At 53.4% G+C, this 24,775-nt stretch overlaps 2 pseudogenes; both read right to left on the bottom strand.

The window, feature by feature from the left end:
* Positions 1-3,409: 3,409 nt before the first annotated feature.
* On the bottom strand, positions 3,410-10,737 carry LOC147822694 (UPF0488 protein C8orf33 pseudogene; annotated as a pseudogene).
* Positions 10,738-12,177: 1,440 nt separating this feature from the next.
* LOC101716903 (transcription factor BTF3 pseudogene) lies at positions 12,178-13,080 on the bottom strand (annotated as a pseudogene).
* Between the last annotated feature and the right edge of the window lie 11,695 nt (positions 13,081-24,775).

The raw sequence follows: 24,775 nt of genomic DNA on the forward strand, positions 1-24,775 counted from the left end.
CTAGGGCACGCCTGGAGGGGACACCGAGGTGCAGGCTATTCGGGTCCCCTCAGGAAGCCCCGGGTACCTGTGTGGGAGACACTGCCACAGGCCCTGCAAACAGCTGCCCCCTCCACCAGCTCCTCCCCGGGAGTTGCACAGGTTGGACACTGCACCCAGGCCATGTCGGGGTGAGGAAGGTTGTGCTTCTCAGGGCTGGCGAAGGAGACACAGAGCCCCAGCCTGCTCTGGTTCACAGGAAGGCTCTAACCAGACCAGCAGGGTTCTACTCTCACCTCTTTCCCTGGCCATTCCCCCAGCAACCTCTTGATCTCTTCACCATGAGAAACAGGAGGCTCTGATTCAACCTGCCAACCAAAAAGACTGTGAATTACAGTGAGAAGCCAGACATGGTGGTGCGTACCTGTAATCCCAGCACTAGGGAGGCTGAGGCAGGAGGATCACTGTGAGTTCTAGGCCAGCCTGGGCTGCATAGTGAGCTCAAGGCCAGCCTGAACTACATAGCAAGACCCTGTCTCCAAAAATTTTTAGAAAGGGCTGGAGATTTAGCTCAGCAGCACCACGCCTGCATAGCAAGTGCAAGGTCCTAAGTTTGATCCCTAGTACTGGAAAAAATATAAATTAAATTAAATTTAAATTTAAAATAACCAACTGTGAGGCCCTGAGTTCTATTCCTGGTACCAAAAAAATAAGTTAAAAAAATAAAAAATTGGGCTGGGGATTTAGCTCAGTGGTTCTGCCACCTGCCCTGAGAACGCAAGGACCCGAGTTCCATCGCCGGTACAAAAAAAAAAAAAAAAAAAGCCCAAGTTCCCAGTTATGGTTAACAACAATGCTGCTAGAGAGGACACTGGGACAGCCTCAGCCCTTAGTCTCCCATCATTAACAAGTCAGGTTTACCCTCTGGCTGTACTTCAGAGTCATAAGGTGGCTGCCAGAGCTCCAGACATCACATCTCCCCAACATTACCCAAATAGACTTTTAAAAATAAATTTCATTTTATTTTATCCCATTCCCCCAAGCTCCCTCTCCCCACTTTGTACAAAAGTTTTATTTCGGGCCAGGTATTTAGCTCAGTGGTTCTGCCGCCTGCCTTGCAAGCACAAGGTCCAGAGTTCGATCCCTGGTATCAAAAAAAAAAAAGCTTTGTTTCCATTTTTTCCTTCTCCAAATAGACTTTTGACAAATTCCAAACCTGTTCTCCATGTCCTATGGTTTGATTTGTTTCTTTTTTCTTCACCACTGGGGACTGAAGCCAGGGCTTTCACACTAAGCTACATCCCCAACCTTTTTCTTTTATATTTTGAGACCAGGTCTCCATCTTGTTAAATTGTTAAATACTCCAGGCTGGGCTCAAACTTGCCATCCTCCTCCCTCAGCCTCCCAGATGCTGGGCTGACAGACATGCACCACCATGCCCAGCTACTATCATGTGTTTTAAGTGTCCAAGAAGCCAGCTGTTTGATTGTGCACTTAACCACGTCAGCAGAGGTTCCCCAGGGCACAGTCTGCTGGAGGCTTGGGGATCGATTGTCGGAGAGCATGGAGCTTCCTGCCTATTTGTTGAATAAATGAAAATCAAAGCGGGCCGTGGTGGCACCAGCTTGTCATGAAGCAGGGGGACAGAGCGTGGGGCTCTGAGCCCTTCCTGGTGCCCCCCACCTCTGTCCGGAGCTCCCTGTGCCCTGCACCTGGGGGCCATGTGGCAACTCCATCTCAATGGTGCGGTGGAAGCCGGGACCGCGGTGAGGACCTGGGGCAGCTGTGGCTCAGAGTCCCCGACTTCGACTTAGGGAGCCCTCAGGGAGGGGTCTCATCGCCACCATCAGGAAGGGAGGTGAAGGGAAGGTTTCCTTCCACAGCTCCAGGGCAGAGGTGTCTGTGTCAGGAAGTGTGGACAGGGCAGCTCAAGATGGGAGCCCGAGGACACCGAGTTGCCTGCTCTAAGGGACACTGGTGGTGTCAGAGCCTAAAGGGGAAATGCTGAACTCACCAGTGACTGTAGACACCCAAGTGATTTTCTTTTCCGGTACTGGGGATGGAACCCAGGACATTCACACTAAGCTGCATCCAGGCCCTTTTTAAAATTTTTTTTTATTTTGAACTGGGTCTCTCTAAATTATCCAGGCTGAGCTTGAATTTGGCATCCTCCTGTCTCAGCCTCCCAGAGTGCTGAGATCACAGGCTTGGGTCACTGTGCCCAGAATGTGACTGTCTTCTCACCCCAGCTCGCAGACAGCTCGAATTCTGCCCCACGGCTCCAGACGATCCGTGGACACCAGGTCGGATTCCCAGTCCCCAGCAGCCCTGTACAGCCGCCTGTTTGCTGGGTGGGTGGCTTTTTCCCAGGGCGACCAGCGGAAGGTCACAAGACACTGCCCACTCCGGGGCCACCAAGAAGGGGCGAGACCTCAGGGTCTCAGTGACCAAGACCAATCCAGGCAGGCCCCTTAGCCACAATCCCTCGGGTCACCCCTGCTGCAGCAATCCCGCCTCTGGGTCTACACCTTGAGAATCTAAGCAGGGACCCAAGGTTCCATGAGAGGCCCGTTCAGAGCGAGCACCAAAGGTGGAGGGGCTGGGTGCCCATGGGCAGATGAATGGTTGCGCAATATGCAGCTGTCCTACAAAGAGATAGTAGCAAGCCTTTCTTTTTGTTTTGTTTTTGTTTTTTCATTGTTATTTTGTTTTTCTGAGACAAGGTCTCGCTATGTAACCCAGACAGGCCTAGAACTCGAAGCAATCCTCCTGCCTCCACCTCCCGAGTGCTGGGATCACAGGTGTGCGCCACCATGCCTAGCCTAAAACACATTTTTAAAGTTCCAGGCCAGCCTAGGCTATGTAGTAAGTTCAAGTCTAGCCTGAAATACATAGTGAGACCCTGTCTCACAAAACAAAACAAAACAAAACAAAAACAAATAACAACAACAAAACCCATGCCCCAGCAGGAGTGGTGGTGCACACCTGTAGTCCCAGCACTCTGGAGGCTGAAGCAGGAGGTTCTTGAGTTTGAGCCCAGCCTGGGCAATTTAGAGACAGTAAGACTCTGTTTTAAAATTAAAAAAAAAAAAAAAAAAAAGGTAGGGATGTAGCTCAGTGTGAAAGCCCTGGGTTCGATTCCTACTACTGCAAAAAACAGAAACATGTCTGTGCCTGCAAGGAACAGGCCGCACCCCCCACCCCCCGCCCCGGGCCTGTGGACCAGGAAGCCCCACTCGGGTCTTTCCAGTCTTTCCCAGCTCTGCTGGAAGTGGAGGAAGCGGGCCAGGGGCGCAGCCTAGCCTCCTCAGGGACACCCCTCTCCGCAGTTGGGTGCTCAGCCAGCTCTGAAACCAGGCGGCCCTCTGAGTGGAAACCACAGCACAGCACCGCCTCTCCCCCACTCCCACCCCCTCCCCGTACTGGGGGCTGAATTCCACCGTGGAGGAACACCAGGGCCAGCTGCATCCGCCCTGTCTCACGGCCAAGAAACAAAACAATTCCTTTTCCCACCAGAGACTCCATATCCGGCCCAGCCGGGATTCCTTGGGGCTGGAACTGCGGTCATTGGTGCAAAGACCCGGATGTTGACCTTACACAGGAGCCTGGCTTGCTGGGTGCCCTTAGGCAAGTCTCTTGCCCTCTTTGGGCCTTGGGCCACTGCAGGGTGGGATGATGGCATAGCCTGTAGGTTCCTCTTAGCACAGGTTCCCCAAGTGGAGGGCATCACTGACTATAAATCCACCAGCCCCTGACTCCTGAGGCAAAACCAACCTCTCCAGGCTGGGTGCAGTGGTGCACACCTGCAATCTTAGTACTTAGGGAGGCTGAGGTAGGAGGACTTCGAGTTACAGTCCAGCCTGAGCAATTTAGTGAGAGACCCTGTTTCAAACTGAAAAGTAGAAAAAGGGCTGGGGATGTAGCCCAGTGGTGAGCACTCCTAGATTCCATCCCCAGTACCACAGTAAACAGACAAAGCCCTCCAGGGCCCACACTGGCCCTCCGAGCCCAGCTGCCCTCAGGGTAGAAAGAAGGTGCTTGGGGAGGAGAGGAGTTCCCAGAGCTGTGTGGGGGTTCAGAATTTGCCTGTGGTTACTGAGGGGCAGGAGGGGAAGGGCCAGGGTGCACTGTCAGCCTGCTGTCACAGGGGCCCCTGGGGAATGCAGAGCCAGGCCTCCGTGTGAGCCAGACTGGGACAGGGAACCAGGGGAGCAGCTCTGGGAGCAGCGAAGCCACATGGGGGCAGTGGAGACAGGTGGGCATGGGCTGGCTGGGGTGCCAGGCACCCAGGCCTCTGCTGTGGACCTGGGGAAGACCTCACTCAGGGTCCTTAGCTGGCCATGGGCACAGTTCCCTTTGTGGTGGCTCAGGGACCACAATGAATAATCCTATAACCTCCTTGCTGCCTTTATCTTTCATTATTATTGGTACATTTTAGGTGTACAACATAATGACATTCATCATTGGAGATATGCACCTTTACATACTCTCTTGGTTATCTTTCGTTATTATTATTTGCCTTATTTACTTATCCAGTGCTGGGGATTGAAGCCAGGGGCTCGCCCATGAGCTACACTCCCAGCCCTCTACCTGTGTTTATGTGGCCTTTTGTTTTGTTTTGTTATTTGATTTGTTTGTTTGTTTATTTTGGAACGGGGGGGGGGGGGATCAAAATCAGGACCTTGTGCTTTTGAGGCAGGCAGCTGCACCACTGAGCTAAATCCCAGGCCTGAAAGGATGCAGGTTGGGTTTTTTTTGTTTTTCTGTTTTTAATTAAATTCTTTTATTGGTACATTGTAGGCATACAACACAATTACATTTCTCATTGGGAATTGTACCTTTACATAATGCATCTTGGTTCTTATTTTTTCCCCATTCCTACCCTTCCCTTCACCCCCTCCACCCTTCCCTATTTACAAAGACTTTATTTCCATTTTTTTCATTTCTGTTTTGTTTTGTTTTTTGTTACCAGGGATCGAACTCGGATCCTTGCGCTTTCGAGGCAGTTGGCTGAACCACTGAGCTTAAATCCCCCCCCCTTGTTTTGTTATTTGAGACAGGGTCTCCCTGTGTAGCCTGGGTGGACTTTGAACCTCCTGCACAGCCATACCCTGCTTGACTGTTGTTTTGTTTTGTTTGTTTATTTTAGTACTGGGATTGAACTCATGACCTTGCACTTGTGAGGCAGGTGCAGTGCCAGTAAGCTAAATCCCTGGCCCCCTGCTTGACTTTTTTTTAGTAAAAAAAGATTTATTAAGACATTATAATATAATACATAAAACACTGAACTGCTGGACAAGCCATCCTTTCAAATGTGAGTCCAGTGTACAATTACATAGCTTCCCCACAAAGCCTCATTACCAACTGCTATTTAAATACGGGGCGGGGCGGGGTTTAGCTCAGTGGTTTCATTGCCTGCTGCGCAAGCGCAAGGACCCGAGTTTGATCCCTGGTACCAAAAATAAATAAATAAATAAATACTGGTGTATGAGTACTATATTCTTCATACAACACACTTCTGCTTATTGTAGATTTTCTAAATGCACCTCTGCCTCTTCTGGCAGGAGAGACATTTCATCACAAAACCTGCAAATGGGGTCTTGTGCTCATTCGACAGTCTCATATCGGTCTAACTGCCACAGATCCAGACCAGCCAGAGACAAGGCAACCCGAATACACTGACGGAGAATTCCTGGAAGGCCTTGCTCTCAAGACAAAACCTGACGGCCTACCATGGTGAGAACTGTTCCAAGACGGAGAAAAGACTAAAAGAAATTGAACCTGGGCCAGGGATTTAGCTCAGTGGTTCCACCACCTGCCTCAAAAGTGCAAGGTCTCGAGTTCAATCCCCGGTAGCCCCCCCAAAAAAATTGAACCTAAACACTTCAGCAGGAGTATCAAGGGTGGCCTTGGCTCTCCCTACTGGAGGAGGCCTGCAGACCCTTCGGCTCTTCTTTCTGGCAGACTCACCTACAGGTTGTACCTGGGCTGAATGGGCAGCTGCCCTGAGAGCTCGCAGAGCCTCTCCCCACTCAGCCTCCATCTGAGCCCTGTGGTTCCCAAACGAGGAGCACATTAGCTGCCTCTTTGGGGCTGGGGTGTTCTTTGATGGCTCAGGGTTCGAGTCGCTCTTCTGGGCCTCGGCGCTTAGTGGGGCTTCCTCTGGGGAGGCCTCTCCAGAGCCTTCTCGCCTCCACTCAACAGAGGTCCTGTTCTGGGCTTTCTTGTGTTTTCTCCAGACGGCGTCACCTTCGCTGCCTACAGGGTGAGCTCTGGAGGCAACATCAGTGCACTCAGTTGTTCTGAGCAGGAAGAGACAGAGGAAGGATTCCAGGCTCCAGGGACTGGGCCTGGACGCCGGGTGTGGGACTGCTGGCGCCTCCGGAAGAGGATGTCCTACAGCCGCCATGCACCTCAGCTGACTGTTTTTGACAAAAGCACCTAAAGTGGTAACAGTGAACCTTTTAGAGACCAAGTACTCAAACTGCAACCCAGAGCCTGCTTATTTATCACCAAGTGGCAACACTGCAATGAAGCCTGAATGCTTGGCTGCAGGGGAGGGATACTGAGACATCTTGGCTTGTGTGCCCACCACGGCACGAATGTCATAGGTTCGCCACCACTAACCTAAACAGTCTAATGAAATGGGCATAACAGTGCCCAGTTCACGCTCAGAGAGGGCAAGAGACTTGCCCTAGGGCACCCAGCAAGCCAGCACTTGGAAGCCTGAGTTCAAGGCCAGCCTGGGCTACCTAGTGACCTCTTCTCAAAAAGACAAAAAAAACAGGGACAGGGATTTAGCTCAGTGTTTCCACCGCCTGCCTCCCAAGCACAAGGTCCCGAGTTTGATCCCCAGTACCGAAAAAAAGAAAAACAAATTCCAATGACGAAGGCAGGCTAGGGTTAGGGAGAAGCTGGGGGAGGTGAAACCCTCACCTAGTGATGCCCAGAACGCCGAAGGACCTAGGTTTGATCCCTAGCATCATAAGTACAAAGCAAAGAACAAAAGGGCAAGCTGACAACTTAGAGCTTTCTTACCGAGAAAAATAGTTAACTTGAAGGTCCCAGGTTCAATTCCCAGTACCATGAAATGAAAAAGAAAGAGCAGTAGAAGCAGACCTTCCCATCCTGAAGGCGGGACAGGTGTCCAGCTAGGGAGGGGTCTCCCCAGGCCCCAGACTGCCAGCATCCTGCCCAGGGGACCCTGGTGGAGGCACAGAGGGAAGGGTCCCAAGGCTCCAGAGCGGGGACAGCAGGGATGGGGGGCAGAGGACCCAGAGGCCACCTCCCCTTCCAGGGGACAGGCCCAGGGCTGTGACTCCAACACTGCCCTTATCTGGGGGACCAGCCTCAGCCGTGGTCCTGGAGGAAGAGAAGGAGAGTGGGGCCTCTGTCCCGGGACACTGGGCATGGCCAGGGCCACCCGAGCCACAGTGCAGCCAGGCCAGCAGCCCCACCTCCTCCCGAAGGCAGCAAGGTGGCCCATGGACCAGAGGGAAATCGTGTGTCACATCAGTGTGGAGGGCGTGCCATCACGGAGACACAGGGTGTGGGCTCACTGGAATTTTCTCCTTTCTCTCTCTTTGTAATTTTTGTTTTTAACTTTATATGTTTGTTTGTCCCAGTGAGGGAGACTGAACTCAGGACCTTTGCACTGAGCTACACGCCTAACCTATTTTTTATTTTGAGATGGCATCTTGCTAAGTTATCACTAAATTGCCCAGGGTGTGCTTAACCTTGTGATCCTGCTGCCTCAGCCTCCCAGAGTGCTGGGATTACAGCTGTTCGCAACCACACCTAGCTTCCTTTCTGGGTTTGTTTTGGGTTTTTTTGGTACTGGGGATCGAACTCAGAACCTTGCACTTGTGAGGCAGGCGGCAGAACCACTGAGCTAAATCCCCAGCTATTTTGTATTTTTGAGACCTGGTCTTACTATATAGTCCAGGCTGCCCTGGAACTCTCAGCAGTCCTCCTGCCTCAGCCTCCCTAGTGCTGGGATATAGGCCTGTGCTACCACGCCCTGTTCTCTTTTTTCAGAGACAGGGTCTTAATATGCTGCCCAGATTGATCTTATACTTTATTTTTATTTTTTTGATACTGAGGATCAAACTCAGGACCTTGTGCTTGGGCAGCAGGTGTGGAAACCACTGAGCTAAATCCCCGGCCCCAGATTGATCTTAAACTCCTGGGCTCAATCAATCCTCCTGCCTCAGCCTCCTGAATAGCTGGGATTACAGGTGCCACCAGGCCAGTCTGGGCACAGAGTTTTAAGATAATCTGACACACACACACACAAAACACTAAATAGAGCCGGGGATTTAGCTCAGTGGTTCTGCTGCCTCCCTCAAAAGCACAAGGTCCTGAGTTCAATTTCTGGTACCAAAAAAAAAGATAATTCGAGAAGCAGAGGCCAGGGATTTAGCTCAGTGGTTCCAGCACCTGCCTCGAAAGCACAAGGTCCTGAGTTCGATCCCCAGTTCCAAAAAAAAAAAAAGAGAAAGAGAAGCAGAGGAGGCCCTTCCTTCCTTGGTGCTTTGTCCGTTCCCTATGCTGTTCCCTCTGAGAAGGTCCGGTCCAGAAGCCACAGCTGGGGCAGAGCAAGTAGGACCCGGGCTTGGGGTCAGAGAGGGTGCCTTGGGGTGGGTGGCCAGCACTCTGGGCTGTGAACCAACAGAGCCCTGAAGTGCATCAGTGAAGACCTGTGGTCAACAGATGTGTTCCAGCTCTGTCCTGAGAGGCTGGGGACAGCCACGTGCCCGGAGCACCCCACGCCTACAGCCCCATTCTTCACTAAAGGGAACAGGAGGTGCCCGCTGCAGGGCATCCCCAGATCCAAGGGTCACAACAGAATGCATCAGTCTCCAGAGGACAGGGACACGGCCAGCAAAGCACATGGAGGGCTGCCCACCGCCAGGTTATCAGGGAGGTAGACAGCAACAGCACTCAGAGCTTAGTGTGGTGGGCACACCTGTGATGCCAGCAGGCACTCAGGGAGGCTGAGGCATACCATATCTCAAAATAACTTTTTAAATGGCTAGGGATGTATCTCAGGATGAGGGCCTTGGGTTCAATCCCTAGTAACACCAGGAAAGAGGGGGGCTGAGAGAGAGGATGAAGTCTTGCTCTGTGACACAGTATAGATGAATGTTGAAAACAATTTCAGGGCCGGGATGCAGCTCAGTGTGCTACGCCTGCCTCGCAAGTGCAAGGTCCTGAATTTGATCCCCGGTACCAAAAAAAAAGAGAGAAATTCAGTAAGTCCCGACTTATGAATGAATTCCATGCTGGGAGAATGGTCAGATTTATACCTTGACATAGACACACAATGTAAAGCATAAAAAAACAAACACACATACAGAACAATACTGCAAATAAACTATTTGACTCTTACAGTTACCCTAAAATGGTGGAACAGTACAGTACATCTTCAAATAAACTATCTTTCCATTTTTTTGCGGGGGTGGGGTTGAGGCAAGGTCCTGCTATGTAGTTCAGGCTGGCCTCAAACTTGAACCAATCCTCCTGCCTCAGCCTCCTGAGTGCTGGGATTATAGTCATGCACCATCTCACCTGGCTCTATAGCCTTTTAAAAAGATTGAATCCAGGCATGGAAGCAGACAACTGTAATCCTAGTGCTTGGGAGTCTGAGGCAGGAAGATTACCGGGAGTTCAATGAGGCCACCCTGGACTATATATGGTGAGTTCAAGGCCAGCCTGAACAACATAGTGAGTCCCTGTTTAAAAAAAAAAAAAGACTACAGGAGCCAGGTTGACAAAAATGAACAAAAGGTGGCTCCTTGATGGAATGCTACGCAGCAATGAAAAAAGAACAAACTTCTCTGTGTGTGTGATGCTAGGAATCAAACCTAGAGCCTCATTCCAGCTAAGTAGGTGCTCCATCACTGAGCTACAGCCAGCCCAGGAACATACTTTTTTTCTTTGCAATACCTAGATTGAACCCAGAGATGTAATACTGAGCTACATCTCCACCCCTTTTTTTATTTTATATTTTGTGAAAGGGTCTCGCTAAGTTGCTATTTTTCCCAGGATGAGCTCAAACCTTCAATCCTCCTGCCTCAGCTTCCCAGAGGGCTGGGATCATAGGTGTGCACTTCCATGCCCAGTTTATATTGTATCTTTTATATACAACGCCACATAATTCCTCCTCACTCAGTGCAGCCCAGGCAAGCCAAAAGGTCACTAACGTGATGCACAGCTTACTTCTCTGTCAAAGGTCAGAGCTATAATAATCATAATAAACAAGAGAAAATGAGAAAGAATTTACAGTTTGTATTTTTTGCGGTGTTAGCCTTAAAGCTGCTGAGCAATTTTAAGCTTAAGTGGCGTTATGTGCAGTTCCAGGGTCATGCAATAAGTCTCCAATGCATAAAATAGAATAAGTCAGTGTGAGCCTTCGGAAGGCCCTGGGTCCATCCTGAGCACAGAAGTATTGGGATTAACTTCCGGAGGGCTGGAGCTGCCCATGCTGGTTTTGGATAAGAACCCAGGACCCAGGCATGGCGGTACATGCACAGCTGTGATCCCTGCGCCCGAGGAGGCTGATGCAGGGGGGTCACGAGTTGGAGCCCAGCTGGGCAAGTTACAGGCTTAGGGAGACCCCAGTCTCACAGCAAAGGTAGAGGCCTGGGCGAAACAAACGATGGCCGCAGGAGGCCCCAGGAGCAGGCGAGTGGGAAGCAGCGAAGCACAGACTTTATTCACCTGGGCAGAGGTGGGCCGAGGGTGAGAGGCCGCCATGCCGAACAAAGAAAAGCAGGGAGATTTGCAGGGCTCGGGGAGGGGTCGGTGCAGACCCGTGCGGCCCGGTCGGCGCACGGTCAGGCAGGAAGGGTGTGGCGCTGTCCCCTGCGCTCCTCCCTGTACCACTCCGTCCTGCTTCCGTCTGCCGGCATCTGGGCTGGGGGCCGCGCTGAGGGCTGCGGGTTTTTGCATTTGTTCAACTGTGGCTTGGAATCAAACAGCTGATCCATTAACTAGATCGAGCCAGATCAAATCTGACCCTGAGGAGGCCTCGGGGCAGGAGCTCGACCCCAACAGGGCCTCTCAGCGCTCTTAATGATTGCCCTGCACCCAGTGAGACTACTGCGGAAGGAGGGCGAAAGCACCAACCCAGGCAGGAACCAGGGGCTGCGCGCGGCAGCACACCCCTGAAATCCTAGGGCTCGGGTGGCTGAGGCAGGAGGGTAGAGAGTTTGAGGCCAGCCTGGGTATCTCAAAAAACAAAACAAAACAAACAAACAAAAAGATGCAGAATCAGCAAGAACAGACCCCAAGCTGGGCTTGGTGGCGCACGCGTGGAACTCCAACACCTGGAAGGCTGAGGTAGGAGAATCACTGTGGGTTGTAGGCTGGCATGGGATACATAGTGAGTTCAACACCAAACTGAACTACATAGCGAAACCCTGTCTCAAATAAGAATAAGAATAAGAAGAGGAGGAGGAGGAGGAGGAGGAGGAGGAGGAGGAGGAGGAGGAGGAGGAGGAGGAGGAGGAGGAGAAGAAAAACAAAAACAAACAGAGCCAGGTATGGTGGCATACACCTGTCATCCCAGCATTTGGGAGGCTGAGGCAGGAGAATTACTGTGAGTTCAAGGCCAGCCTGAACTACATAGTGAGACCCTGTTTCAAAAACAAAAACAAACCAAAAAACACAAAAATGGGCCGGGGATTTAGCTCAGTGGTTTCATTGCCTGCTTCGCAAGTGCAAGGACCTGAGTTCGATCCCCGGTACAAAAAACAAAAAAACAAAACACAAAAAAACAAACAACTAAGCCCGGTGTGGTGGAACATACCTGCAGTCCTAGGACCGTATAAACCTCAGGAAGCTGAGGCAGGAGGATCACCTTGAGGTTTAGGCAGCCTGGGCCACATAGTGAATTCCAATCTGTACTACATAGCAAGACCCTGTCTCAAAACTATGATAAAAAGGAAAGAAAATCATAGCAGCCGGGGATTTAGCTCTGTGGTTTGGCCGCCTGCTGCACAAGTGCAAGGACCTGAGTTTGATCCCCGGTACCAAAAAAAAATCCTAGCAGATTACTATTCATTGAATAAACTAGGAAATAGCAGACATCTACTATCTAGATAGATATAGATATGGACAGATTGTGTACGTGTGTGTGCACACGTGCTGGGGATGGAATGCAGAGCCTTCCCACTGAGCTATATCCCAGCCCTTCCCTTTTTTTTTTTTTTTTTTACTAGGCAAAGAATTTTATTAATCTTTGTTTCAAACTTTATTCCCAGGCTTCTTCATTAATTGGCTGCAAAGAATGAATTGTATGTAAGCAAAAACTGAAAAGAGCTGCAGTGTCCAAGAGGCTTGGGCTTAAAAATATTAGAGATCTAGATTTTATCACATCCATAAACAAAAACAATTTTGAAAAGCAGTCACAATACAAAACAGCAGCTCCCAGTAACTTCTTCCAAGTTGTATCTTCTTCAGAAGCTGACTCAATTCAGTTTGCCTCATTCTTAGAAGCCTCACCAAAATTCTCCACAAGATCTGGAACTTCATCATCATCCTCCTCTCCAGTAGCGAGTGGTGCTTTTCCATCCACAGATTGTTTGGGCAGAGCTTCTGCCAGTCTCCTTAAACTAGTCAGACTGTCTGCAATGAGCTGGTTCAAGATGCTGGGTAGCAGTTCTGTCAGCTGTTTCGTCTCAGCATGGCCTGTCATGGTGAAAGTGTTTGCTGCCAGAGATGCCTGAACTTTTGGGTTGTTGAAGTGGAGAACTGTTCCTTGGTTTGTAAACATATTCACCTCTTCAATACCAGAGATATTGTTTACCCCTAACTTCTTTAATGAGAACTGAAGTTTTTTAGCATCTGTTGTAGCTGTTCTATGAACCACCTTCTTCTTCCTGCGACCAGTTCCTTTCCCACCAATGCGCACTTGTGCCTGCAATTTGGCAAGTTTTTCCTGGTTCCTGATAGTTTCTTTCATCTTGTCGGAGCGGTTATGGGGCAGTGCAGGGGACTAGGGCTGGTGCTCAGGGGGTCTTGGGCAGACCAGCTGAGATTAGGCACATTCAACCAGCCACGCAAGACGGCAGCTCGCCCTTCCCATTTTTAAAAAACAGGTTTTACATATTAAAGGTAGGGAAGAAATATGCTTGGTAGAGTGAGGACCAGGCCGCTGAAAGAGAGCACAGTGGTCCCCAGGCCTTTTCCAAACATTTTTTGAGAAAGGGTCCCACTAGTCACTAAATTGCCCAGGCTGAGGTGAATTTGTCATCCTCCTGCCTCAGCCTCCCAGAGAGACAGGATCATAGGCATGCGTCTCCAGCCCTGAATGCAGTGTTCTTTCTTTAGTTCATAGATGATTATGACAGCACACATTTCCAAGGTACCTGCGATGCTTCAATGTGTGTACAGGTTGCGGACTGAGAAGTCGGGAGTCAGCAAGCTCCTCTCTGAGCCCCTCCCCCAGCCCATCTGCCCCTCTGCCTGCTGCAGGCCGTGGCATGGGCCCCCGGAGCAGCACTCCTGCTGGTGGTTGGAACTTAACATTTCTCACACAAAGAAGTAGAAATGGCAAATAAACATATGAAAAAATGTTCAACATCACTGGTCATTCGAGAGATGCAAAGGAAAACAACACTGAGATTCTACCTCACTCCAGAAAGAATGGCTGCTATCATGAAATCAACCAATAACAAATGCTGGCAGGGCTGTGGGGAAAGAGGAACCCTACTCCACTGCTGGTGGGAGTGTAGACTGGTGCAACCACTGTGGAAATCAGTGTGGAGACACCTCAAAGAACTAGGATTGGAAGTCCCATTTGACCCAGCTATTCCCCTGCTGGGGATCTTCCCCAAAGAACTAAAAGAATCATACCATAGTCATATATGTGCATCCATGTTCATAGCAGCACAGTTTGTAATAGCTGAAACTTGGAAACAGCCCAAATGCCCATCAACTGGAGACTGGATAAAGAAAATGTTTTTTTTTTTTTTAAAAAATAAACAACAAAAAAAAGAAAATGTATTTTTAAGGGCCAGGGATTTAGCTCAGTGGTTCTGGCGCCTGCCTTGCAAGTGCAAGGTCCTGAGTTCGATCCCCGGTACCAAAAGAAAGAAAAAAAGAGAATTTTTTTAAATAAAATGGAGTACTACTCAGCCATCAAAAATGAGAAATTAGAGACATTTATTGCTAAATGGATGCACATTGAGGCGATACTCTTATGTGAAATAAATAGGACACACATGTGTAAATACCAAATAGTTTCTCTAGTGTGAGAAACTGAAAGTGTAAATAAGGACTAAAAGTTATAATAGATAATGTGAAATAGGAAGAAAAGGGGCAAAGGGGAAGGGGAAGTGGGAGGGGTAGAGGAAAGGTAAGAAGGGAATGGAATATGAGAAAATGAAAAAATGGAAACAAAGTCTTTGTAAATAGGGAGGGATGGAGGGGTTGAAGGGAGGGCAGGGCAAGGGGAAAAAAATAAGAACCAAGAGAGTAGGTAAAGGGGCCGGAGATTTAGCCCAGTGGTTTCGCTGCCTGCTGCATAAGCACAAGGACCCAAGTTCAATCCCCAGTACCAAAAAAAAAAAAAAGAGTATGGAAAGGTGCATATCTCCAATGATGAATCTCATTATATCGTATACCTAAAATGTACCAGTAAAAGGATATACGGGGCGGGGGGGGGGGGAAACCCTTCAATACATGCCTCGGTGTCATTGGACGACGGGTCTCTCTGCCACGCCCCCAGGGAGGAGGCCCCGCCCACCAGGGCCGGCCCCACCCCGCGGTCCCCTCTGCCCAGGCCTTTTGGAGTACGTCCAAGCCCGGCCCGCAGCGCAGCCCGCTGGCAGGCTCACTGCTGCCTTGCCACCACGCGGGTCCATGTGGCCTGGGATTTTGTGCCACCGGCCCTGAGGATTCGTGGATGAGGTCAGGCTGGCAGGAGACAGTCAGGGCTTCTGTACCCAGGGCCTTGCACTCCCACAGCAGACCCCCCAAGATTTGTCCATGCCAGGGCGCCATGGCAGAGGAGACAGGGCCCCCCGAGGCCACCGTCAAACACACTGTGGCTCGTGCCCAGCTGGACACTTCCAGTACACCACGTGCCCACCTTGCATCCATTCCCTAGCCAACCCAACCCTGCTTCCGAGCCTCAGCCTAGGGGAGGAGAGGTGGCTCAGGATCCTATGAACGCACATATGGCCGGGCGGGCCGTGAGTGCAATTTGTGTTGAGGCACGGTGGTGCACACTTGTGATCCCAGCACTCCAGGAGGCTGAGCCAGGACCATGGCAAGATTCAGCCCAGCCTGGGCATTTATGACTTTCTGAGATCCTGTCTCGAAGTAAGTAAAAAATTAAAAGCCAAGCTCTGTGGAGCATGCCTGTGATCCCAGCCCCTGGGAGGCTGAAGCACCAGGTCACCGGGAATTCGAGGCCAGCCTGGGCTACGTAGTGGGTTCAAGGCCAGCCTGAAGTACAAAGCAAAACCTTGTTGTGGCTGGGGATTTAGCTCAGCGCCACCGCGCCTGCTTCACAAGTGCAAGGTCTTGAGTTCGATAAAAAACAAACAAACAACAAAAAAACCCCCCAAAATAAATAAATAAAATAAACTTAAATCAACCCTTGTTTTGCATTTTTGTTTTGTTTTGGTGCTGGGGATCAAATCCAGTGCCTAACTCAGGCTAAGTACCTTCTCAACCACTAAGCTACACACACCCCAGGCTCTTGTTTCGCATTACTATCTCTTTTATTTACTCATTTATTTGGTACCGAGGATCGAACTCAGGACCTTGTGCTTGTGAGGCAGGTGCGGTGCCACTGAGCTAAATCCCCCCCACATTATTATCTTTTTTTTTCTTTTTTGGGTGCCCGGGACCAAACTCGAGACCTTGCGCTTGCGCGGCAGGAGCCACAACTACTGAGCTAAAACCCCAGCCCTCATATTAAACCTCCTTTGAACTGGAGGTTGACCCAGAGCCTCTGCATTGAAATACATCCCCGGCCCTTTACAAAAATTTTTTTTTAATTTTAAGACAAGATCTTGCTAAATTGATGAATTGTCCAGGCTTCATTTGAACTTGCAATCTTCCTGCCTCAGACTGCCTGCCGGAGTGTGGGGCTCACGCCGTCTCCCCGAGGGTTCTAAATGGGTCCGGGGGAGGCTCCCAACGGGCCCTAAAGCCGACCTTCCGGGCGAGATCAGCCCGCCCTGCTTGGACCCCAGGCGTGTCTCCCGCGCCACCTGGCGGCCGCCGGGAGCACCACAACCCGCAAGGCAGGAGCGGCGGCCGGGTTGCGGACTGCAGGGGGATCCTGGGTGGGACTCTCCCTTCTCTGGCCCCCAGGATGTACAGGCCCAGGCCACCCGCCATGTCTTTAGTCCCAGCGGCTTCCCAAGAGGGTACATTGTCGTCGTCCCTTCCCCCGCCGCGCGATGTGCCGGCAGCAGCCTGGGGGGAGGGGAGCAGGGGGCGTGGCTGGGGAGGGGCTTCCGGGAACTGCTTGAGTCACCACCAAGTCGCCGCTGCGACCACCGCGAGAACAGTACAGCTGTTCAGTGCACCAGGCAGCCAGCCAGAGGTTCCTGGGCTCCGACCACCGACTTGTGCTCCCCCTACCCCGACGCCCCGTACTGAGGACGGAACCTACGCACTGAGCTATAGCCCCACCTATTTTTTTTTTTTTGGTACCGGTACCGGGGATTGACTCGGCACCTTGCACTTGCGAAACAGGAGGCGGCACCACTGAGCTACATCTCCAGCCCCACCACCCTTTTTATGTTGAGACAGGGTCTCGCTAAATTGCCCAGGTTGGGCTTGAGTTTGAGATCCTCCTGCCTCAGCCTGTCCCACCACACCCAGCAACAAAGACAACAAATTGTTTTTTTTTCTTTTTTGTGTGTGTGGTACCGGGGATCAAACTCAGGACCTTGCGCTTACAAGGCAGGTGCGGTGCCACTGAGCTAAATCTCCGGCCCTGTTTTTGTTTTTGAGAGTCTTGCTAGGTAGTTCAGGCTCCCCTTGAACTCTGGACCTTGCACTTGCGAAGCAGGATTTTTCCTTGTGATTTTCCTTGTCTCCTCTCTATCTTTATTTCTTCTATGCTGCATCAGTACCACAAAAATAAATAAATAAACATGTGCGGGAGGAGGCGCAAGTTCTTCGCGGACATTGAAATGATTTCTGTGAGGGACTTGAGCCTCCGGATCGGGTATCTGAGAGGATCCAGGACCAAGGATGAGGACAAGCGGATGAGGTGCTTCCCTCCTCTCCTCGGGGTAAACCCTGTCCCAGGAGCGCTGGGGCAGGGGCGATTTCGATGAGGCAACTAGATGAGGACCGACAGGTCCTGCGGGGAGGCGGGGCCCAGGCCCGGCTGGCGCTGGCTCCGCCCCCTGCGCCCCGCACCTGGGGGTGTGCGGCTGATGTGTGCGCACCAGGTGTGCGTGCCCTGACCTACCGGCACAGGCCTGTGGCCCACAAAAGTGGCCCCAGCTTGGCAACGGCTGTCAGCCTCCTGGACCTGTTTCCTCATCTGTAAACAGGGCAGCTGGAAGGCACAGCTGGACCATGTGGCGAGCAGGTGACCACAGGGCCTTAGGACAGAAACCACTTCCTTTTTTCTTTTTTTCCAGTACTGGGGATTGAACCCAGGGCCTTCACACTGAACTACATCCCAGACCTTTTTGTTTTTATGTTGCGATAGGGTCTCACTGAGTTGCCAAATTGCCAGGCTGGGCTCGAACTTACGATCCTCCTGCCTCAGCCGCCCAGAGTGCTGGGATTGCTGCCGTACACCACCACATCTGGCTGAGAGCCCTCCTTTTGCCTGATGCCTTCCCACGGCCACTGCTTGCCCATCGAGGCCTGGGGTGACCTTTGCCCCCAGACCTGCTGGGTTTAGGCTGGGAAAGGGGCGGCTATGAACTCCTATCCGTTGGCGCCAGGCAAGTAGCACGCAGCGGGTGTATCTCTGAGGAAGGTCGCGCCGCCCCCCCCCCCAGGATGACGCGGAGAAGGTCCCCACTAGAGGGCACCCGAAGGCAGTCTCTGTCACCCGGCAGCCCGGCCACCCCGGCCACCCCGGCCTCCGCCCCGCCGCCTCCGGCGTGGCCGCCCCTGGCCTGGCCTCTTCCTCCACACAGGGCATTAACCAGATTTTTCTGTGAATCTTGTAACCGCCTCTGATTGAGACGCTTACAGATTCTGGGGATGGAATGTAGAGAACACCTTGAAATAAGATGGAATTGTATAACCCTAAGTGTGCTGTGACTTTAAGAGCGCTGTAACCTGGGCTGGGAATTTAGCTCAGTGGTTCCGCCGCCTGCCTCGCAAGCGGAAGGACCCAAGTTCAATCCCCGGTACCAAAAAAAAAAAAAAAAAAAAGAGTGCTGTAACCTAAGTATAACACAATCATAAGAGTGATGTGTAACCGTAAGATATGAAAGTAGAACCTTAAGCGGTATGGAACTGATAAGGATGTGCCCTGAACTGGACAAGGCGTACCCCTGAACTGGACAGGGTGTGCCCCGAAATGGGCAGGGTGTGCCCCAAAATGGACAGTGTGATAAGTCTGAACCAATACCACAAACACCCAGTTAGAATAGTATAAAAGGAGCTGAAGACCCCAAGCAAGTCGACGATCCGTCCACCGAACCGACCGAGACATCTACACACCTGATCCCGCTAGAAGGAGCATCGCCGCTGACCAGACGAGACCAGAGGACGAGGCAAGCGGAGAGAAGGATAGCCGACTCGACGCCCTGCGTCTATGGATCGGACCCTCTGACCCTACGGGAGGAAACGTCTCGCTCCCATTAAGGACTTGCGCAGTACAGGTACAGGGACGTGGTAATTGGCAGACTTAATATTGTGTGATAACTGTATTGAAGTGAATTACGATAATATAAGATAAGTATGTGAACTGCCATCCGAGTCCGAGTCCTCTTTACCCACGGTACCTGCTCGCGACACCCGGCCCTCTGTGTCTCCCTCCCTCTCTCGGCTCACAGCCCCTCCCGATCCCCCTTCTCCCCTGGGTCACCTTGTCCCCACTGCTTAACCTCGATTGAGGTAAGATTGGGGTCTTGATCTTGTCAGCGCCCCACAAGTACAGATGTTCAAAAATAACAGGAAGGAAAGCAGGCCACACAGCATTTCTTGCTTTCTCTTTCCTCCCTTCTCCTTCCCAGACGACCTTTCCTAACCTCTGCTCTTTCCCCTCCTTTCTGACCCACTCTGGCTGCCCCAGCCTGCCCAGCTCTGGAGCTGAGCACCTGCAACCCCAGTGCGTCCTCGGGGTGCAGACAGGCTGCAGAGGATCCGGCCTCCTGGAACCAGAGGCCAAGTGACCTGCCCAACTCGTCCTGTCTCCACTGGCCCTGAGCCTCACCCTGAGTGACTCCAGCCCCAGCAACAGGGCAGAACAGGACAATGCAGGCAGGGCCTGGAGGTTGGCTGGCCCCATTTGTCAGAAACACAAGCCTGCCAGGCCAAGCAGGCCCCAGCCCCAGCAGGCCCATTCTGAGGCTACAGTGAGCCCCACACCCGATCATCTATTGAGTGGCTGCTGTGTGCCTGAGACCTCAGCTGGCACTGTGTCATTATATTTTTCATAATAAATTAGCCCTATCAGGCACAGTGTCACCCCCAGCATTGGGAGGCTGAGGCAGAAGGATCACAAGTTTACCACTACCCTGGGCGACATTTCAAAACGCTATCCAAAACAACACCAAAAAAAAAGAAAGAAAAAAGAAAAAGAAAAAATTAGCCCTAAAGAGATTATTGCCCCATGATACAGAAGAGACTGAGGGAGCAGGGCATGGTAGCACACACACCTGTAGTCCCACTACTCGGGAACCTGAGGCAGGAGGATTGCAGTCAGTTTGAGCCCAGCCTGGCTACACAGTGAGTTCAAGGTCAGCCTAAACTGCCTAGCGAGACCCTGTCTCACAAAACCACCAGAGACAGACAGACAGACAGACAGACCGACCGACCACCACCACGTTCGGCTCAGCCCTGTGCCTCCCATTTCCCCCTCTTTGGAAAATGAAATACTTCAGATGCACAGGACTAGGAGGAGGGCGCCCGCAGCCGGCGCTGTGCTTGCTCTCCGCGCAGCAGCCTCCTCGCCATGCTCTCCCGGGTCCCCACAAGCGCCCCACGCGGCCTCGGGGCTGGGACATCTGAGACTGGACGTTGCCCCGGGCCGCTTCCCGGGCCTAGCGGGCGAGCCCCGGGGGAACCTCGGTGTCGAAAGCCGCAGCGGCCACACCTCTGCCCGCTCGGCGAAACGGGAAGCGGCGCGTGGCCGCGGATGACTAAGTTTGGCTGCGCGACCGGCGCCGTTTGCCTTTTATGGCGGACTCGTGGGCAGCCGACGCACCCCCGGGCTGTGGGACCGCGGGCCAGGGGGGGAAGCGATGGGCGCCCAGCCTCCACCCCGCCCCCGTCCCCCGGGCCCCGAACCCCCTCCCCCTTGAGGCGCAGAAGGGGAAACTGAGCCCCAATGCAAAACGGAGACCTGAAGCCAGGAGTGGTGGCGCACGCCTGTTGTCCCAGTACTGGGGAGGCTGAGGCAGGAGGATCTCCAAGTGTTCAAGGCCAGCCATGGCGAGACCCTGACTTGAAAACCAACAAAACAGAGACCAGCAAGGTCCCCACCTCGGGGCACAGAGACCGATGACACCCAAGGGCCCTGCTTCCCAGCCCAGGGCCGGGACAGATGTGACTCACACTCCCAGGTGGGAGGAGGGGTGGGGCTGCATTTATTGAGCAGCCACTGTTTGTGTCTTGGCCTCCATTTGTGCCTCTGGGTGTTGCCTGGCTGGGCGAGTGCCTGCTCCACACGGGGCAGCTTTCCCTCTCGGTAAGCAGACAGGGAAACTGAGGCTCTGGTAGCGTTAGTGTGCCCAAGGGCATGTCCGTGCAGGCTAAGTGAGAGGACTAGGGCTTCAACTAAGTCTGTGCTGGGGGGACCCCAACCCCAGGGTGTTCAAGTACACACACTGGGCGGGAAGAATTCAAGAATTCGAATTCAGGGGCATCCAGGGTGGCCAGGCTGGCGCACGTGCCCTCAGGCCCTGCGGAGTCCCGGGGCCAAGGTCCCACCACACACGCCTCACCTCAGGATCTTCGCAAAAGGGTGCCTGGCGTGGTTGTGCTGCTGCAATCCCAGCACTGTGGGACGCTGAGACAGGAGGATCTCCAATTAGAGCCAGCCTGGGCAATTTAGCTACTTAGAAAGAGAATACCTCGAAATAAAAAATAAACAGGGGCTGGGAACATAGCTCAGTGTGAAGGTCTTGGGTTCAATCTCCAGTTACAAGGGAAAGAAAAAAAAGCGAAAGCGCGCAGAGCCCGTGCGCAGCAGAGGGCGGGGTCGGGCCGTGGTCGGGGACCCCGAGGGGAAGCCAAGGCAGGGATTTCAGGAACCCAGGTGCTGGGCTGCGCCCCCCCCCCAGGGGCCCCGGCCCAGCCCGGCCCAGCGCCCCCTCCCCGGCGCCCAAACCTCGCCTTTTAAGGAGAGGAAGCCAGGCCAAGGGGCCGGCCCGGGCCGGGGCGGGGCGGGGCGGGACGCAGGTCACCGGGAATGAGGGACCTGGTCGCCCGTCCGCACCGCCCGCAGGTGCCCGCTCCGCGCCGGGTGGGGTGCAGGCACCCGGGGGTTCCGAGAGCTGGGGCACGCCCCGGGCTGGGAGTGGGTGCGGCCAGAGCCACGCAGGTTAGCTCAGTGAGACCCCCACCTCCGGAAGAGTTGCGGCTGGGGGCCCCTGGGGTGCTGGGCGGCCCGGGGGCCCCGGCGCCACCCCCCCCACCCCCACCCCCACCCCCACCCCCACCCCAGGACGACGTTCCTGGCCCCACTCTCCGCAGTGGCCCCCAGTTCCGCCTCTCGGACCCTGACTACCGCTCGCCCCCGCAGGCTGCCCAGGTATTGCCTCCGAGGGGCCCAGGGCTGGTCTCCTACAGCTGCCCTTTCTTTCGTTCTTTCTTTTTTTTTTGGTACGGGGGATCGAACTCGGGACCTTGCAGTTGCGAGGCAGGCGCCGGAACCACTGAGCTAAATCCCCGGCCCCTTTCTTTCTTTCTTTAGCTCCGAAGGTGGCGATGAAGCCCAGGATCTTTGGGAGGTCGGTTCTGCCCCGGAGCTACACCCCCAGCCCCGCAGCGGATTTTTCTTTTTTCCTTTTGGTGAGGGAGATTGAATCCAGGAATTTCACACTGAGCTACATCCCTAGGCCTTTGGGTTTTGTTTTTTTTTTGGTACCGGGAATCGAACTCCGGACCTTGTGAATTCCAGCCAGGTAGCTGAAACACTAAGCTAAATCCCCCACCCCTGTTTTTTTTGTGTGTTCCCCCCACCACCCCTGTAAGGGGGATCGAACTCAGGACCTTGCGCTTGCCAGGCAGACTCAATGCTACTGAGCTAAATCCCCAGCCCTGTTTTCTGTATTTTTGAGACTGGGTCTCACTTTGTAATTCAGGCTAGCCTTCAATTAATTCACTATCTAAACCAGGCTGCCCTTGAACTTGCAGTGATCTTACGGTCTCAGCCTCCGCAGTGCTGAGGTCACAGGTGTGCGTCACCACGCCCAGCCCCCAGGCTTCAGCTTCCAGGAGCCCCCAAAATTCCAAGGTAGGGGCTGGGGCAGGGTCTGACTCCACTGTCCTCTGGGTCGGCAGAGCTGACCCCTTCCCTCCCACACCTGCTATGCCTGCTGAGGCTCTGCGCCTCAACCTCTGACCCTGACAGAAAACCTCTCCCTGGCGGTGGGGCCTGGGTGACCCGGGTGACATTCGGAGGACCCAGGCACCTCACCCTCAGGGAAAGGTGGTGTTAGGAGTTAGCCCAGGGCCCCCCAAGGAAAGGCACCAGCTGCCCTTTGCCCTTTGCCCTGGGCTTTGCAGCTGCTGAGAGAGCTCTTTCCCCTGCTGGCCTGGAGGCTGCAGGCCAGCTCTGACTCCTAGGAAGGCTGCTGTGATCATTGGCTGGACTGGACCAGGCAGTGCTGTGCTGACCCTGGTCACACTGGCCTGTCCTCCCCACAGCCCAACGGTGGGGGTTCCTCCTCGATGGGATTTCATTTTTCCATTACTGAGGATTGACCCCAGGGCCTTCGAACTGACCCTACATCCTCATACCTTTTTTACCCTTTTTTTTTTTTTTTTTTTTTGGTACCGGGTCGAACTCGGGTCCTTTCGCTTGTGCAGCAGACGCCAAAGCCACTGAGCTAAATCCCTGGGTTTCCTTTTTAAATTTTGAGACAGAATCTCACTGAGTGGCCTGGGCTGAGCTTAAACTTGTGAGCCTCCTGCCTCAGCCTCCCAAAGGCTGTGACTCTAGTCCTTCTCTAATAGGCAGTCCCTCCGTGGCCAGAGGCAGGGAGAAGTCCAGACCCGAGGCTACAGGCTACCTTCCCTAGTCTCTCCCGGCCCTTTTATGACATGGGCTTATCTGGGGCCCCACCCAACCCACCCTCTCTGCTCTCTGAGCTCCTGCCACCCGCTGGACAAAGTCCTGGCTCCCCGGAGCCACCCAGCCCTGGGCAGGGCTGCCTAAAGTCCCTTGTTATCGGCACGGGCCACACCCACTAAGCCTTGCAATGGCCCAGCACTACCCCACCACTGGGCCTGGTGCCAGTGCCTCCCTGGGCCATGGGGCTCCACCATGGAGCCATCTCCCACCCCGCCACTCCAGAGTTCCAGGTCCCCAAGTTCCTTCCCTTCTTTCCCAGTGCTGGGGATTGAACCCAGGGCCTCTGGACAGAGCTACAGCCCCAGATGCCCTCCTCCCTTTTATTTTTTGTTTTGAGATGCAGTCTCCCTAAGTCACTAAGCTGCCCAGGCTGTGTTTCAATTTGAGATCTTCCTGCCTCAGCCTCTCAGAGTGCTGAGGTGACACCCTGTGCCAACACACCCAGCTTCCACCAAGTTGTTCTGCGGGTGTCCTGGTACCCCCTTGCTGGGCCCCAGATCCTGGCCCCTAAACTTGAGTCTGTGGGTGCCAACATCCATGGGGGCTGTCTCTTGCCTCTGCTGGCCCTGTGCAGTGGGGCTGGACTCAGGGCCTGGTGCGGTCTTCCAGAGGGGCAGTGCTGTAAGGTCCCCTGTGACCCTGACCCAGCTGAGTGATGGGAGGACAGAGCAGAGAGAGAGTGCCCTGGCCCCCCCAGCCCCCAGCCCACTCCAGCCCCTCCCTCAGTCCGGCTTCTTCACCCACATACTTCCCTGTGCATGTATCACATGAGGCTTGGCCAGGACAGATGCAGTTTATCCCTGTGCACCCCACCTAGGCCCCTCCAGACGCTTCCTGAAGTGACAGTCCACACGAGAGGCTGGCACTTCCCCCAACAGACCCACCTGTCAAGGTCTCTCTATGTTGTCTCCTTGGTGAGCTCCTATTCAGACTTCAAAGGCCAGCCCTAAAGACCCCTGTACTGAAAAGCCCCACCAGTCCCTCGGGCTGGGCTGGCACCTCCCCCAGGTCAGTTGCTCACACATTCAGGATATCAGACAGTCTGGCTCCCCGGGGGGCTCTGAAGTCTGACCTGTGAGTGTTCTCTGTGCAGTGAGTCAGCCAGGGCTCACAGACCTGAGGACTTCCTGCGACGCACCCCCGCCTGCCTGCCAATATCCGCCAGCAGGTGTGAGCCCCAAGCGAGCAGTGCCCAACCCTTTCCTCCCTGCCCTGTTCATCATCACCTCTGGCAGTTCCAGACTCTTTCCTGCCAGGGCTGGGCCCACACCCTGGAGGACACCCTCCAGGACAGGATGTCGCTGCCTGGAGAAATGGCCACTCTGCCCCAGG

The sequence above is a fragment of the Heterocephalus glaber genome, unplaced genomic scaffold (genome assembly GCF_053883595.1).
Source record: "Heterocephalus glaber isolate CG9 unplaced genomic scaffold, H.glaber_assembly_v1.0 deba00001610, whole genome shotgun sequence".
NCBI lineage: Eukaryota > Metazoa > Chordata > Mammalia > Rodentia > Bathyergidae > Heterocephalus > Heterocephalus glaber.